Source organism: Nomascus leucogenys, chromosome 16, assembly GCF_006542625.1.
Source record: "Nomascus leucogenys isolate Asia chromosome 16, Asia_NLE_v1, whole genome shotgun sequence".
In the NCBI taxonomy this organism is placed as follows: Eukaryota; Metazoa; Chordata; class Mammalia; order Primates; family Hylobatidae; genus Nomascus; species Nomascus leucogenys.
Genome location: NC_044396.1, coordinates 60242630 through 60256444, shown reverse-complemented (window position 1 = coordinate 60256444; position 13815 = coordinate 60242630). Strand labels below are relative to the sequence as shown.

Sequence of the window (13815 nt, the reverse complement as noted above, 5' to 3'; positions counted from 1 at the left end):
AAAAAGAACATACTTAGTGGAGTATGTCGCTTTTGATGATTACCTTTGTGTCCTGTGCTTGGTGTAAAGAGGACTAGAAAGGGAACTGACTGCACTCAGAAGGTACTTAAAAATGAAAAGCAAGGGGTCACAAAGGGTAAAGAAGGATTTTGATTCATTTTCATTGTGTTCCCCATTACTTGAGACCAAAGGCACACCATGTTTTTTGATAAGATCACCCTGAACACTACATGAGGCAGTATGTGATCAATTGCTAGAGTAAGGATATAACTAAAAAATGCAGTAGACAAATGAGAAGGAATAATTCAAAGACCAAAAAAGCAATTTGCTGAGATCACCCTGAACGCTACTTAGCAATTTGCTAAGATCACCCTGAACACTGTCGATGCTTTTCTTCTCCTCCTCGTGACCGTTGTCCCCGGTCAGGCCTTAAACCTAGGAAAGTGTAGCTCTGATTAGAATTGAGAAACTCAAGGTGGAGCCTAAGAAGAAAGGGAATCAGTCACTAAGTAACCACATTTCAAATCTCCATTGTCATCCAAACCACACTATATCCTTGATTTCTTTCCAAGCATGGTGTCATGTAGGCAACCAAGGATACAGAATCCATGCTTAAAAGGTACATAAGGTGGGCAGCAGCACAAAGCAGGTATTTGGTGACTTGGTGAAGCTTGTTTCATGAGATTTTTACATTTGCTATACTTTCTTATTCAAGCTGATTTTTCTCTTTCATTTTCTTTCTTTCTTTTTTTGGAGACAGGCTGTCGCTCCATCACCCAGGCTGGAGTGTGGTGGTGTGATCACAGCTCACTGTAGCCTTGAACCCCTGAGCTAAAGGGATCCTCCTGCCTCAGCCTCCAGAGTAGCTGGGACTACAGGTACACCACCATGCTTAGCTAATTTGTGTGTGTGTGTGTGTGTGTGTGTGTGTGTGTGTGTGTGTTTGTAGATGGGGTCTCACTATGTTGCCAGGCTAATCTTTACATTCTGGCTTCAAGCAATCCTCCCGCCTCAGCCTCCCAAAATGCTGCAATTATAGGAGGGAGTCACTGCTCCCAGCCTCAAGAATCTTATCTGAATGCCATTATGAATCAGTGGCTCCCAAGTTTCATGTATTTAAGAATCACCAGGGCATCCTATATGCAAAAGCAGACTCTAGGGTCCTCATTGCCTTAGGTAGACTTTGAGAACCTGAGTCTTAAGTACCTCCAGTTGATGCTGATAACACATGATCCATGGAGAAATATCAGTCTGAATAACCTTTTCCCCCTCAGATCTTTTAACTCTGGAATTGTGTTTTAAACCTATGAATAATATATTATTTCTCACATGAGCACAGAGGAAAATCGAATATGCTATTGTGTTAATATTAAATCCAATATCAAATCCAAAGCAAAATCAGCCAAGATATTCCTTTTGCAATGGTTTAAGTCTTTTCTTTTTAAAGCCTGCTAGGGCTTTTAACGCACAGTCAATCTTTTAAATTAGACATCAGCCAAGCGTTAGCTCACAATCTATATTGCTAAGTACTAAAAGCTGGCCTAGCATTCTGGCAAGAAAGATGAGCTGTGAAGAGTGAGGCTTGACAACCAAAATGGTGTGAAGTGCTTAGATCACCTTTGGGGGAATCTTGGCACTAATGCTAATCTCTATTTCCCAGAAGGTTCCTTTAGTGTCACACAGTGAGGAAACCGTTAGCAGACACACTGCGAGAAGATTTGGATTGCTGCAATGCATACATGCTACATTTCCTGGGGATTTTTTTTAATTGCCTTAATTGCACTAAATTCTCTAAATAATTACTGAAAAGCTATATTAGACTCAAAAAAGATACATATCATAGTCCTTGCTCAATGTACCTTATAAGGGGTAGCTAGAAGTAGACTGGTACGGTATTTATTATGATAGAATATGAAAGGCACCAAACAAGGGTATGAACAAAGTGCTCAGAGCTCGGAGGTTGTGAAGAACACAGAAAGGATGATATTTGAGCTAAGCCTTAGTGTGTAAGTAGCCTTTCACCAGGCAGAGAATGGAGCAAAGGCCTTTCTATAAAGAGGTGCCACCTTCATATAAAATAATAATAGCAACTGACATTTACTGAGAACTTATTTGCTAGGCATTGTTATAAGCACCTGTTATGTTTTATCTCATTTAATTCTCGCTCTAAAAAACTGTGAAATGGGTGCTGTTATAATCCTCAGTATATAGATGAAGAAACCCAGCTGCGTGCACATGTGTGGAATACTCTTGGGTAGCATGAGCAGGTCAGGCAATGGCGAATGGCGTGATGTGACCTCCAGTCAACATCGGAGGCATCAAAGGTAGGTTGGATCCAGGTGATGAAGTGCCCTCATCACTTAGCCAGGTGATGTGCTTTTATTACATGGAAGACTTTGTTTTTGTTTTTTAAATTAGTGTTTCTTATTATGAAAGTAGCACCTATGTGTGATTTTAAAATCTACAAAGAGCATACAATAAAAAAGCCATGCCAGATATTCAGTTCCATAGCTTCCCTCCCAGGAAACACCTACGATCATTCACTACTTATGTATCTTTGCGGAAATAGTGTAGGTATAAACATCTTCTTTATCCTTTGTTGCATGCAAAGGAGGATACTATACAACTCTTGCTTTGTATCTTGAGATTGGTCCGTATCAGCACATTTAGATCTATCTTATTCTTTCCCACAGCTCCATGTTTTCAAATTATGTAGTTGAACCATGTCTTATTTAACCAGTTAACTAATGATAGACATTAAATATGTTATAGTCAATAAACACTGCTGATTTGAATATTTTTGTATTCAAAACATGTAGATATTACAGGAGATCCTTCTTCAAGTGGAATTTTTGTGCCTCTAGGAAATAATTGAAAGAGGAAAGGCATGAACAAGCTGGCCTTTTAGAGCTATGAATCTGGCAGCTGTGTGAAGGATGGAGCGGAGGAAGGAGCAATTAGAAGCAAGAGACTGGTCAAGAGTCTCTTGATTTCTTCAGGAGAGAGACAGTGAGAGCTGCTGAAAGTACCAGCAATGTGCACTGGGAGCAGAAGACAGATTAGAAGAGTTTACAAATATAATCAACTGAGAAAGGATTTGCACAGCCTTTCTGACTGCTCTTGTTTCTTCTCCCGTGCCTTTCTGTTTTCCACTATGCTGCTTTTGGGAGATACCTAGAGCCTATGATCAGAAAGGATGTGTGCTTACATCATGACCACCTTTATCTTTCAGGGCTAGAATATGTTTTTAATATTTTGAAATTAGTAACCACAGAAAAGTTAAGGAATCAACAAGCAGTGGGAATATGCGCAGAGAAAACCCTTTTTTCTTATAAAAACAGTTCCCAAAGTGAGCAGTGAGTTATATTAATGGTCAGGTGTGCTCCCAATTCTACTAGGTGTTAGTGTGGATGAAGCTATATATATATATCTCATATATATATATGATATATATATTTGTATATATCATATATATATATGATATATATATATATATGTATCTTTTATTGCCATCTCTTTTTTCCTTTTCCTTTTCTCATACCAATAAAAGCAAACTTGTTATCGTTTCCATTCTAGGGTAACTACAGTACCCTCATTAAGCCGCATGATTTCTTTCATTCATTGTCTAGTCATAATCTTAATTACCCCTGCTTTAAAAAGCTTAACCTACTTAAAGGAGAAATAACAAACTAATCCTAGTTTGACAACACATGTGCTTTGCATCTGGCATTAGGAGGAACAGGGTCTATGGAGCATCTTTCACTGCACAACCTCTGAGGGAAAATGGCAGAGAAGAGGAGAAGGCTTACAGTTGCTGTCCTCTTTTCTCCCCTCTTCATGCATAAAGGCAGCTTTGGGAATAGCTCTACTCACTCCAAGCCTGGCTCCAGAGAAGTCCACAGCCCTTATGCCCTCAGGCCGTCCAATCTTATGTAATATAGAAATGAAGCAAAACTCCTCCCAGTGCGGCTGCAAGTCAATTAGAAATTGAGAAATATAAAACTGAAAGTCAGAGAGGGCCGGCTGCCAGTCACACAAGGTGCCCTTCTGCCAGGGCACCCCTGCCCCAATGATATGTGTGCTAATGTTTATTCTTTCTGGCAAAAAAAAAAAAAAAAAAAGCCCCAAGTGGGGGCAGCTCCCGCTGCTTTGGCTCAGAGGGAAACCCAGCGCCTTCACATGCCTGCGCTGCACATCCAGCAGGCAAGTTTTGATGACAGCATGGCAGGACAGTAGTTGCTGCTCATTCACGGGGGAAAAAAGTGGATTCTGCAGCTTGGAAGTCTTTTAGGCAAATGGTGTTTGCAACATGCCCAGGGCCTCTTCATGCTTCCATTTTAATTACTATCATTGTGCTTTCCTGGAGGAATAAGAAAGGAAAAGGAGAGTTGAAATGGGAATCTTTCAGGTGGTGGACCATATTTGTTTGTTTTTAGTGAAACTGACTTTATTCAACATATTTCTTCTTATTCCTGGGTACAGTGAAATGCAGAGCAAGTGAAGGAGCAGAGAAATGAGAGAGGTGAGAGGGGGACGATGGGGTAGGTTCTCAACTCACTTCTTGCTTTCATGACTGGAACATTTCTCTAAGGCAGAACTTTCTGAACAAAGTGGATTTCAAGTGTGCCAAAATACTGATCTTTCAGCTCACAGGTCAGGGTCAAAAAGGGCCTCAAGGTGCCTTTTCTGTGTAGCCCAAGTCACCTTCAAATGTAATGCTTTTCTATGTATACCAAGATATACAATTTTTGGAGGCAATAAAAAAATACTGTCTTAGAATCCAAGAGTCCCAAATTTTTGGATAAAAACTTCTAGTTTTCTAGGATGTATGTGCATATGTGTATCTACATATATATGTGTGTATGTGGTTGTGTGTATAGAGAGAGTTAATCTAGCATAGCAGTTAATAGTATTTACTTTGGATTCCTGCAGATTTGGTTTGAGACTCAGTTTTACCACTTTCTCACTATGTGACCTTGAGCAGGTGACTTAGCCCCTCTGAACCTTAGTTTCCTGGGGGATAAATAGCCACTTTTCAGATTCATGACCTTGGGCAAGTCACTTAACTCTTTGTTCTTCAGTTTCTATTCTGTAAAATAGGATAATAGTACCAACTTCATAGTTTTGCAGTAAGGATTAATATGTTAACTCATATATTGACATATGAGTTAACCTGTCTGTCTGTTGATGATCACTTAGAACATTGCTGGTACATAGTAAACTATAAAAGTGTGAATTATCATCACCATCCTGTAATGCATTGAGCACAGGGTCATATACATGATAGCTATCATCACAGGCGTCATTATTATTTTTATAGTTAGCTGTGGGTAAGAGAAGTGTTTTTGTCACCACCACGGAAAACCAAAATGTGTGGAGCTCTGACAATGTGGTAGTAACTGCTGAGAACACAGGAGATAAGACTGTCATCTGCATGAGTCTAAAACACACAATCCAGACCACCCAGCAGCACAGGGGATGAGCTCCCTGTGGACTTCTTATTTGATCAGGAGTTTCTCCTCTTCACCCCTTTCTTCTCAGCCTCCCTTTTTCATATTCCTGTTTTGGTTAATGCACTTATCCACCACTTCTGCCAAAAAGAAAAATGGGAATATTTGTGTTCTTTGGAGATGCTGCCAAGGAAGCCATGGTCCTGGGGCTTCCTGGTGTCCCTGCAGCTACTCTCCACGCTGGCAGCTGAAGGAAGCCATACTCGCGGAGAGGCATGTGAAGAGTCATCAAACACTGAGCCTGGATGAAGTGTTATTAGAAACAGAGGAATTACTAACGAGTTGAGTTTTCCGGCAGGAAAATAAAGCAATCAAGATCAGGTCCAGGTGGGTACCATGTGGATCCAGGGGCCCTGGGGTAGATATATGGTGGTGGAGGGTGTGGCAAGATGCCTGTCTATGGGCTTCTCTTTGCTATTCATCATCCCATAGAAAAGATCCGTTTGCCCCATTTCTAGGAATAGAGCGAAGCCACTCCCAAGAGAGGAATAAAGTAGGAATCACCTCCCCTCTTTTCCTTCCTTTCCCCTTATGCAATAGCATGACTGGCAAATAGCTGTGAAGGAGGACACAAGTCAAAGCTTGAACCCTCCATCCAGAGGCCATTCCAAAGCTCCCATTACAGCAGCCTTGCACAGGAGGCAAGGATGGCTAAGTTGGAGTCAGATAGACCTTAGTTGAAATTCCAGCTCTTCTTCTTTCTTTTGCAACTAAATGACCATGCTCAATCTATTAACCTTCCTGCTTCTTGAGGCCCTCATCTGAGAGATGGAGTTAAAAGGATTGAATACATGGTATTGTGCCTGAGTTAATAGATGGGAAAAACTTGCCACAGTGGGGCATGGCAGGTGCTTAGTCAAATGGTAGCTATTTTTATTCTACTCTTGTTATTATAAACGTTAAAGTCACATGCATACTACTATTCAGTGGGTCCCACTGCCACTGCTAAGACTTAATCATTCATTTTTCACTCATATCTGTTGGCAGCAACCTGCTGACCTTTCTTGACTCCACTCACTCTTGAATGCTGCAAACAATTTCACTTCTAATCTAGATTTTACTTGTAACCAAGTGCTCACTTTTTTACATATATGTTCCCTGAACTTTGAGCCCTCCTTGAGCCACCCTCCCTAATCAGGAGTAAGGGTGGCAGAGAAATCACAGTCCCAGATCCTTGTCACCCAAAAACCCCAGATCCTGCCAAAGTCTTTTTCTGTCACATCCAATCTGACTGAGGAATCTTATAAACTGCAGATGCATTCATTGGCCACTTGCTTGGGGCAGGAAAGGAGGACTGATCCCTCTGCATTGAATGATCTCTGGGAGGGAAGGTGAAATGGAGGCTAGGTTACACAACAGGAAAAAGTGCATGAAATCTTGCCATCGATGGGCTCCTATTGGCAGTTTATTTTGGTTTCTGGTTTTGAAACTGCTGTGCAAAGTCAGCTACTGGAAGTTTTCGTTGCTGTTTTCTGATGTAGGAGGATTATAAATCCAACCAAGTTTCCCTCAAACTTCTTCTCTGGGATTGTTTCAAAGAAAAAAAAAAGAGAGAGAAAATGTTGTTTGTACCTTCTCCCTCTGAAGCTATGGTAGCTTCCCCAACCATCATTCTGGAGAGAGTACTGACTCAGGATTCCATAAGAAAACCCAAATGAATATATAAAAATAATCTTCTGTGGGCCAACAGAAGGAATGACATTAGATGCTACAAACTGAATGCTGGCTCAAAGGAATTGAAGCTTTGGTTTGAGCAGTACCTCTTTGATGATTATAGACACAGGATCTTCTCTGGTCAGAATAAGAAAAATGTGGTTTATCCTCTTAAAAAGCATGTGAAGAAGGCATCAGGTACCTAAAGAATGACTCTGCAATCGAAGATCCTAAGCCATAAAAAGCTGGCAGACATCTTTGGTAGAAAATTTCGCTAGCTTCAAAAAGACACAAAGAGGAAAAGCTTTAACTCCGGGTGAGGACTCAAGTTTGAAGGCTGATTAAATGAATGCCTGGGTAATACTCTAAGTCTGTGTGTTTCGGATACCTCCCTCTTTTTGCTCCTAAAGAGTTTCAAGTAATGTTATCTGGTAGTGTATTAAAATGGCTCAAGATATAATTATACTTGTCTTCTTGGTCCCACCTGAGTGATTCTCTCACTATCTCTTCCTACATCTAAAGAATTCTTGTCACTAAATTCAATTCCTGGAATTATCTGGTGGTTAAGAAGTCTATAAAGTTCACTGTGCTCTAGGCATATCTAGTTAAAGAATCATAACTACGTTCGTATTTGCTGGGTTGCAGAGCTGCACTAAGGCTTTCATCCCCTGACTCAAAGGCATAAAATAATGCAAGCAAAAAGATCAAAGAATTCTATCCTTCCAAAGACAATTTCTATTCAATGTAAGCACATTTACTTTGATGGCTAAGCTTGGACCAATCTATTTTTTTCTTGTCCTTCCCACTATCAGAGGAATTATTCATTAATTCAACAAGTGTTAATTGAGCACCTACTATGTGCTGGAAACTCTTCCACATGCTGAGGATATAGTAGTAAAAAAACCAAATTTGTGCTCTCATGGAATTAAATTATACTATCATGAAGTAGATCAATAGCCCACTATATTGTATAGTGCCAGTGAAATAAGTACTATGAAGAAAAATAAAACAGGCTATCTAGTAGAAAACTTGTTTGGAAAGCAAACTACTCCTTGGGTAGAGAGAAAGTAAAGCATTAAAATGTCAGGTAACATTCATTCCATATAGTTTTTCCCTAATTGCCTCAAGACTTTCAAATGATGTCAGTGTGTGTTCAGTAAAAATAAACACATTGGCGCAGACATAGAGACATAGGTATATGTCATAAAAAAAAGAACCATGACCCACTTTTAGTTTTTACTAAGAATTGACTGTCTCTTGCAGACCAGCAGTCACCTGAGGTGGGAGTGAACAGAAATAAGTTTATGGTGTTGAGCTTGACACTAGTTAAGTGTAGTTATTTTTGGCTTTAAATTTTTAAATTAAAAAAATTTTTAATTGTGGTTAAAAACACATACCATAGATTTACTTACTTAACAATTTTTTATGTGTATATTACAGAATTGTTAAGTATATGCCCTTTGTGATACAGCAGACCTCAAGAACTTTTTCCTCTTGCATGACACAACTCTTGCCCATTGAATAACGATTTCCTCTTTTCCCCTACCCCCAGCCCCTGGAAACCACCATTCTACTCATTGTTTGTATGAGTTTGATTACTTTAGCAACCTCATATGAGTGGAATCAAGCAGTATTTGTCATTTTGTGATTGGCTTAGCACAATGTCCTCAAGGTTCATAATGCTGTAGCAAATGGCAGGATTTCCTTCTTTCTTAAAGCTGAATAATGTCCCATTATATGTATATACCATATTTTGTGTACCCATTTATCTTTGGATGGATACATTGTGGTTATTGTGAACAATGTTGCAATGAACATGGGTGTGCAAATATCTCTTTGAGATCCTGTTTTCAAATCTTTTGGATACCAGTTTCATTATTTTTGAATCATTACGTGATGTGTTGCCCTGAATGAAATGCCAGACTCATTCTCCTTGTAATTTGCAGTGGTACCCTGGTTTCTCCAACCCCTCTGTATCAAACACCTGGTATCTCCCAGAACCTGAAGACTCAAAGAAGAATTAAATAAATGAAAGCTAACACTTCTATGGTGACTACTATGTGCTGGGCACACTTCTAAGTTAACTTTGGGAGGTAGGTACTGTGATTCTCACTCCTGGTTTGAGGGAGAATCCTGAGGCACAGAGTTAACTGGCAAAAGAAGGATGGGATGTGGTCCCAGGCAGTCTGGCTTCAGAATTCTGTACCTAAACCCTCACACCAAACAATCTCTCCTTTACCTTCCAAGTGTTGAGGGTATGGCAGGATGGGACTGATAGACAAGGAGATGACTACATTCAACATTCCAGGAATTGCTGCAGTGAAGATGCTCAAACAATTTGCTTTGAGAACATGGACCAAGACACACTGAACTCTACAAAGTTGGGAAAAATTTTTCTGGGGTCAAAGAGACTTGGGTTGAATCCTGATGGTTCAGTAAGAGGGTCAAATGAACAAGGGGGAATTATCAAAAGAAGTAATGGCATTTAAGGCATCTTCCTGGTAAAATAAAATCTGTGTTTTTGCATACCTGCTATGCACATACCTTCATTTGCTACCTGCTGTGCAAGTGCTTGGTGCATGTTAGACCTTATTGTAAGTGTTTTATGTATTCTCTTATTAATCCCTAACAAGGCACCGAAGGGCAGATATAATGATCCTCATTTTACAGATGAGGAAACTGAGGTTCGGAGATGTTAAGCATGTTACCCAAGAATGCACAGCCGAAGTCCAAGCCTGGTTTGTTGGTCTCCCAAGCCAGTGCTCCTGATACTCTGCAAAGCATAAAGGAAGGATGGATGATGGAGAAGCCAGGTGCTCTCCACCCTTGAAAAGCCCTGAGGGTATAACAGCCTGGGCAAAGTTGTGGCAGGAGCTGGTTCACTTGGGCTCACTGACTGATAAGCCTGAGTAGAGTATATGGCAGAAAAGGGAAGGTTAAGAACAGGGGCAAAGTAGCAAGATCTTTCTTTAAAAAGAAGAAAGCTGGGCCTCCTCCTCTCCCAGCCTGGTGGTGCGGCACCGTGGTGGTGGGGGTGTTTGGGTGCTTCGAAGCCACTGTTCGCCCAGTTCTAAGGTTGCAGCACAAGGCTCTGTTCACCCGACACCCTGGAAAAGCAGAGCGAGTGAAACAGTGGCTTATCACAAGGCACCTGAGGTCTCTGTTTCTGGCTGGGCTCTACAGTGGACTTGGCATTCTGAAAGCACTTGTAGATAGACTGCCAAAATGCCAGCTTGAAAAAAAATCCAAGGTAGGGTCAAATTTTCACTCCATCTACCGTCCTCTCCCTCCCACAGGGTAGTAATCACATCACAGAGAAACCTGAGTGCACTTATTTTTTGCTGCTTGATCCTATTTGCCTGAAAAATATAACTTTTGCTGGAGAAGATACAGGGAGGAGGTGCTGCATCCTGATTTATTGCTCTTTCCCTAAGAAGTTTTTGCTTCTGAGAATTCTGTTGTGTCACATCTGGGGTGGGATTTAGCTCTTGCTCTGAAGGGACTGAGTCTTGGTAATGAGATTAATAAAAGGCATGATCTGGCACCTTAAAACACTGTGATGTGGCAACTTATGAAGAATAGAGAAGGGACAGTTTGTTAAGTTGCTTTACTTTTCTTGTGGGCCTTTTAGCACTCTCCTGATGCACAGTGATGGGCAAGCTCACAGGTCCCCCCAGACTCTGTGTCATGCCTACACTCCCCTAACTCCTCACACACAAAACAGCAGATGCCCTTGATAAGGGGAACAGAAGATGAATAAGTGTATTTTCCCTTCAGTGACAAACATTCTTACTGATGTAGGTGCCCAGTGAATGCATGTTAAATGGATGATCTGGGATTTGGGGAAACAGTGGATATGGGTGCAAAGGGCTGGGAGAGAGCGAGGAAAAGAATGGTGATCCACATGTGGGAAGACAAAGCTGGTGTCATAACCTGCTCTGCTGTCTCCACCCACCAAATCCTTTGAGATCCTGGCTTGAACAGTCAGAATATGTTCAACATGTCCACATGGAGAACACCCTTTCTCTGTGCTAAAATGGTTGGGGAGTATTTTTGAGAGAATTTCAATCTGTGTTTATTTTGGTGTTCCAAGAGGAACCCAAACCCAATGACATCTTCTATTTTCGTGACACAGTCATGTGAATCAGCAGTGGTCAGCAATGGTCCCTGGACAGGTTTCTTCTCAGAACTACCCCCAAGGGTGTGAAGAGAAACCTCTTATTTCTCGGGCCCAGAAACCATATTTCAGTAAACAAGAAGAAAAGAACATTTTTGAGAAATATATGAGATGATAAAAGAGGATTGCCTTCATTTTATTTTTTTTCCTAGTTGTAGCTCCACCTGCCTTGATTTTAATTATGAAAAATAATATAATTGCTTTTAAATGACAAAATACACAATTATAGTTAGGATCATGATTTCTGAATGTGTGGCGTGCTTACCTACATTCTTACTGGAGCTATGCTTGAACTCCTGAATTCTGATTTAGTTGTTGTAAAGTCATTTTTCAAGCTTTTTACTAAGTCGGGCGTCAGAATAATTTTATAAACAGTTGTGCTTAATACTTCCAGAGTGAGAAAAAATGATGAAAATGCTGCCAGTTGTTTTTTGTTTTTTTTTTTTAAGGCAGATTTCCATCGTTTGTGGTGGCTGGGAGAGCAGCTGTGCCTCGGGCCTCAGCTTTCCTCCTGCTTTCCCTCCAAGGATGGCCCAGAAGGAGAAAAGTTACCCCTGGCCCTATGGCAAGCAGACGGCTCCAGCCGGCCCGAGTACCCTGTCCCCGCGAGTCCTCCCGAGGATTCCCACCGAAGCAGCGCGTGAGCTGCGCGGACCCACAGCCCGCAGTGGCCCCTGACCATGAGGTGGTAGAGAACAGTTGTGGGACGCGCAGCATCTTAACGCGGCCCTTCCTGGTCGACGACCTTGAGACTGGGCGTCCCCTGGGCGAAGACAATTTTGCACATGTGTACTTGGCTCGAAAGAAGACAAGCCATTTCATCGTGGCCCTCAAGGCCTTCAAGTCTCAGATAGAGGAGGGCGTGGGGAGCACCAGCTGCCCAGGCAGATGGAAATCCAGGCCCCCCTTCAGCATCCCAACATATTGAGTCTCTACAACTATTTTTATGACCTGAGAAAAATCTACTGGATTCTAGAGCACGCCCCCGCCACCCCTAACCCGGAGGAGCTGTACCAGGAGCTGCGAAAGAGCCGCACCTTTGACAAGAAGCAAACAGCCACCATCATGGGGGAGGTGGCAGGTGCTCTGATGCACTGCCACGGGAAGAAGGTGACTCCCAGACATAAAGCCAGAGAATCTGCTCTCAGGGCTTGAGGGAGAGCTGAAAGTTGCCGACTTCGGCTGCCCTGTGCACGCCCCCTCACTGAGGAGGAAGACAAATGTGTGGCACCCTGGACTACCTGTCCCCAGAGACAATTGAGGGGCGCGCGCACACCGAGAATGTGGATCTGTGGTACATCGGAGTACTCGGCTATGAGCCGCTGGTGGGGAACCCCACACACAATGAGGCCTATGGGCGAATCGTCAAGGTGGCCCTAAAATTCCCCCTTCTGTGCCCCTGAGAACCCCAGGACCTCATCTCCAAGCTGCTCAGGCATAACCCCTTACAACGGCTGCCCCTGGCCCAGGTCTCAGCCCACCCTGGGATCCAGGCCCATTCTCGGAGGGTTCTGCCTCCTTCTGCCCATCAGTCTGTCCCCTGATGGTCCCTGACATTCACTCGGGCGCGTCTGTGTTTGTAAGTCTGCATATGTGTAGGGGAAAGGAGCGGTCCTGACCTGTTCCCTTAGCTGTCTTCTACTTCCTTTGTTTAATAAAGACTGAAGCTTTTTTTTTTGTTTTTGTAAATAAGTGTAAAAAAGGAGAATTTTGAAAAGACCAAATCAATTATGAAGACTTGGTCTACATTGCTCATTGCAATGCTTGAGTTGGAGCAGGTGGCTTCAGCTTTAATATGTTGAGAATTAGAGGAACATAAAGTGGATTCAGAATCCTAGTGGACTTCTCTAGATAGCAAAACATGTTTGGAAGATTTCCTGGGGGATTCTGAGACACTGCCAGATTTGAGCTCAAAGGCAGAGTGAGCTGTTCATAGCTGTTGTTCATAGCTCTATCCATGATAATTATTGAAGACTTGCTACCCAGTGAGGACTCAGTAAATAACTGTTGAACATACCCAGTAAAATAAAATGGGAAAAGTCAGTCTGAGACCTGTACTGGGTTAGACACTGATGATTCAGCAATGAATAAAACAAAATCCCTGCTTTAGGGCAGTGCTTCCATTCTCATGGTGTAGTGCTAGTGTGGAGAATTTCATCCTAATTATTCCACAGCAATGCATTTTTTGCTGAAAAAATGTTTTTTTTTTTTCTGGAGTGAATTGCACCAAATCAATTTAATTTCTGATCACTTTTCTGCAGAGTACAGTGAAACCACTTCTAATATTTCCATTTTCATTCTTATTTTCTTACTTTTGTTGAGATCTTTTTTCCTGTGAAAACTTTGTAATAAAAGTTGATTCATCAGTGAGTTCTTTTTTCCATATATAGTATTGTCAAATATGGCTTCTTTCATTTCTATGTTTTTAACCCCCTTTGGACCCATATTTTTACTAAGTCTAATGCTCACAGGTAA

General features: G+C 41.7%; 1 pseudogene; it reads left to right on the top strand.

The window, feature by feature from the left end:
• The first annotated feature begins 11868 nt into the window (after positions 1 to 11868).
• On the top strand, positions 11869 to 12884 carry LOC100600091 (annotated as a pseudogene).
• The last annotated feature ends 931 nt before the right edge of the window (positions 12885 to 13815 follow it).